Raw genomic sequence first — 4722 nt, 5'->3', positions numbered from 1 at the left:
ATAAGGACAACCGTAGGATTTCACCGGGAGATAGGTGGTTACAGTCTCTAACAAAATCAATACGGCGATCCGGCAAAAGTTTCGTGCATCCTGAGAACACGGAGTGATCCAAGGACTACCGCTTTCTGCAATTTTCTCACAAGTGTTTTAGCATATTGTTGACATACAGGGATGCTTTTCAAACTATTAACAAGTGAAAGCTCGGCACCTCCAAGAGCGCCGATGATAAGGAAAATTAGTTTAACAGAATATTCCGGGTATAATCATTGCAACTCCCTTATAACGTCGCTATACCTCTCTTTCTTTTCATTCTCCTTGGCTATGATTTTTTTGTCAGCTGGTGCCGAAAATTCGATAACGAACATGGTTCGTTTCTCGAAGTCAAGAAGACCCATGCCTGGCCTCGAGTGTGCAACAGAAACAATTGTCGAGAATATAAAGTTCCAGTATATGCGGCACTTCCCATTCTCAACAATTGAATTGATTTCCCTAGGTGCATTTATACAAAGTTGTCGTATAGCGCTTCTATCAACGAGCTCAGGATCTTAAGCGATGCCATTAAGTTTCCCTCGCTTCAAATAAACCTTGTCGCATATATCTCACCCGAATTCCATTCCAATTTCCTTAGTATATCTTTCGACAATCCCTAGAGCTAGATGTAGTTGCTCTTTGTTTTTAGCATAGATCTTAAGATCGTCCATGTAAAATACATGAGTCACCTTGTACTTTAAATCTGCAGGTTTGCCTTCAAGTACTCGTCGGGATGACTAAGTGCTAGAGATAGTGGCAATAATGTAAGGCAAAAGAGGAGTGGGCTCATGGTGTCGCCCTGAAAGACACCTCTATGAAAGGTGACCTTGTTATTTGTCACACGGGTTTTTCCAGATAAGATAGTAAATCTGATTTTACAAAGCGGCATCAATTTCTCTATGCACCTAACGATTTGCGGATGAACCTTCAAGCTTTCCAAAAGACAGATGGTAAGTCTATGGGAGGTCGAAACGAAAGCTATCCGATAATCAATAAGGTCATCGATAGGTCACGCTGGTAGAATGCTGCATCTTTGCAGATACATCTATCGATGAGCAGGTTCTCCCGACATCCCGCTACGCCTTTCTTTGAGCCTCGTTGTTCATACATTTCTTGCCACACAGGTTCAATTGCTCGAACAATCCTATCATTTAGGATAGCTGTGAATATCTTATACAGTGTGTTCAGATAAGTGATTGGCCTGTAATTCTTCGGGTCAGCTAAGTTGCCTATGTTCGGCAGGAGTATTGTGCGCCCTTCCACCAACCACTCCGGAATCGGCTCTTCCGACTATAAATATGAGGAGAACATACGGGCCAAATGCTGATGGGTTGAAGGAAACTTCTTCCACTAGAAGGTTTTGATACAATCTGGTCCTGGTGCGGAATAGTTCTTCATCCCTCTTAATACTTTTTTCACCTCCTCGATAGTGATGGGTGGGCATTTTTGATCAGGTGTTATGAAGGGATCACACAGCTCCTCGAAGCTATTTATATTTTCTGAGTCTTCGTCCAGTCTATGCTGCACTTCGTAGACTTTTTTCCAAAATACTTCGACCTCCTCTGGTTTGTGCGGGTGGTCGACAGTAACTGGAGAGAAACTGTTGATTTTCTCTGACCCACCTCTCCCTCCGCTATAGACTTCTCTTCGCGTCAGATAGTATCCTTATTCTCTCAACAATATGCTGCCTAATGGTCAGAAGCTCTAACTTGTTAAGTGTGTGATCACGGGTCCGGAGCTCGCGCGTGAACTTTCGAACTTTAACGGTAAAATTCCTGCCAGATGTGATGTAGTTAATCACACCCTGAATGCGGGACGCGTACTGTCTTGCCCAGCCTATTTTTATGGCAAGTTGATGCATGCGTCTTTTGATCTAGTTATCAACCGTTGGTTTTGTTTTACGGTTCGCATCGGCCAAAGGTCTCGCTGCATTATACATACAATAATTGATAGCCCAAAGGTCGGATTCTTCGGAAAAATGTCCACGAAGCTCGCATCCATTTCAGCCAGATCTTCAGGCTTGAGAGAAACTTTGGTGTTGATGTTTCTCCGGGTCATAAAGCATCCCTCTTCCTCTATTTGATGCCTGTCAGCGGTTGGTTTTAGTGTCGCCTCTCTTTCTCTGTTGCCGGCTTGTTCTAGCTGTGGTAGAGTAGGCATTCCGCTTACATAGCCCCTTTTACGGAGTAGTTCAGCATGGTTTCACAGACGTTGCTGCGAAAAGTGCGATAGCTCCGGGTGTTTCTCGTACCACAGATCATGCAACTGTGCCATGTAACCCCGTTCTGGGGCCATACTCGCATCGTAGCACTCTAGCAAGTCGTGATTTAGTCGTTCCGTCCACCTAAAGGTCCCGAGATTCCGCCGATGCATCGCATTGAATCCATTTTCATTGGCTCCCCTAGATCTAGAGTGGTCATCATTATTGGCCACCCATTGTCGGGAGCCCTGCGCGTTCTGTTGTTTTTAAGCGCACTTACTACAACTTTGTTTAGTGTTGTCATTGTTGTTCCCACGAGAAGCTAGGGAAAGGGGTTCGTCCATCCTTGTAGAGCCCCGCATGCAAGAATAAGGCTGTGTACTCTGAGAGGTCGCCCGGTATCCCAGAGTCACTGTTCTAGACATCTCATTCAGGTGCCATTCAGCTTTCGCCACGGTTTTCACACCTCCGCTTGGGGGTTTATTCCTTCGGGGCCACCCCTGGACAATTGTCCGCGACTGTCTATTTATTTTTGTAACAATATTCAGCAGAAACCCTTGCTACAGGGACCTTCTATCCGCAACCCGAGGACGCGTTCGGTGGCTTTGTCATAGGCCCTTCGGTTATATTCTAGAGGAATCAAAACCGAACTTAATGACTCTCTGGCGAGGAATCGAACCCGGTTATAAACACCCTGGCGTATCTGATTCCGACCCAATAAGAACCTATGTGTACTTACCAAAAGATATGTGTATAAATATTCAAGCTGGTAGCAAACGAGTTCATGGCTTTGAAAAATCTAATATCTTATTACTAATGCTACATGCTAATAACGGCTTTAAATTTCTAACTTCAAAAGTAATCAGGCTATCGCATGTGCGGGATAAATCGGTTGATCGCTGTTCGTAGAACCCATCAACACGGTGACATGAAGAGCTTTCATATTGATATTCTCCAAGGTCATATATATAATTCAAATTATTATTTAAATTTTTCAGAAGTTTTAAATATATTTATAATGTTTCCCATTTTGCCGTGAAATTTATGTACAATTCTGCAAAAAAATTGCCTCAAAATCTTCCAGATTTTTTTACAATTTTATAAATCTTTTTACATTTTTAAAATATTTTCGACACTGTAAACTTCCCGAAATAATAAAATGCTGAAACCTGAAAATCCCGAATTTAAAAATTCTAGAGTAATAAAAGTCTGGACAGTTTACAATATTATCGAATTTGAAAATTCCCGAATAATAAAACACCAGTTCTAATGCTGTCTAATGATAAAATATACAAACTAGAAAATTCTTGAATTACAGTAATTGAGAAAACAGTTTTGTGATCAATATTTCTTATTTATTAAAATTTTTCGGAATTTTTACAGTGATTTGGGATTTTTTATTTCGGAAAAAGCGACTGAAAAATCCCAAAAAATAAAATTTTCGACACTGTAAAATTCTTAAATTGACAAATAACCAAATAATAAAATTCCCGAAATAATAAAAGTCCCGAAATATAAAAGTCGAATTGGAAAATTCACGAAAAATAAAATTCCGGACAATAAAATATTACCGAATTTAAAAAATCACCAAAGGAAATGGCTGAATTATAAAATATCCGAACTAGAAGATTTCTGAATTTAAACAATTCAAAAAATTGTTTATTAAATATTAATTATTTATTGAAAATATATTTCTGGATGGAAATTTTTTTTGAAAATATGCATAGTATTTGAAAAAAATATTAAAAAGGTCTGAAAAATCGAATTTTTATTAATAAAAAAAAATAAAAATAAAAATAAATTTTAATATAAATCATTCTTGAATTGAATCCTGGAAAGTTTGTTTCAAAAATGTTATTATGTAGGTGCGAAGAAAATTTGGACAGAACATTTTTTTCTTTCAAAGCGCACGTGTTCTTAAAATTATGTAATTTTCAAAATAAAAAGTCGACATTTCAAAACATTTCAAAATCATCAAAAGTATCAATTCTCTTTTTAATTATTTCAAATCTTTATAAATTATTTTTAAAATTTTTCGGAAATTTTAAATGTCTTTTAGACTGATTCCCATTTTTTCTAACATTTTTGTAAAATCCTGCACACAAAATTGTTTTAAGAGTTTCCAGATTTTTTTCTAATATTGTAAATCTTTTGAAATGTTTTGAAATATTTTCAAACATTCTCTTTGATTTATTTACTTTTTCGAAATAAAAAATTATTTTAAATCTACGCACAAATTTTTATTGCTTTCCTAATATTTCAAAATTCTTGAGAAGCTACAAATTTTGTTCTTTTCTTTGAAACATTCAGAAACCTCCAGCTTATTTGATTTTGTTCTAAATTAATGCTTATTTAACTGCTCTTTAAGGATCAAAATGAAATACTTTTACCTTCTTTATTCATAATGTGTCCCCTAAGGGTTTACATGACTTCCATTCCTTACAATCTTTCCGTTTACATCTATATATTTTTTACAATCTTATCCTTTCTAT

The sequence above is a fragment of the Belonocnema kinseyi genome, chromosome 2 (assembly GCF_010883055.1).
Source record: "Belonocnema kinseyi isolate 2016_QV_RU_SX_M_011 chromosome 2, B_treatae_v1, whole genome shotgun sequence".
Taxonomy (NCBI): domain Eukaryota; kingdom Metazoa; phylum Arthropoda; class Insecta; order Hymenoptera; family Cynipidae; genus Belonocnema; species Belonocnema kinseyi.
The sequence above is the reverse complement of the archived record's forward strand: the minus strand, read 5'-3'. Positions refer to the sequence as shown.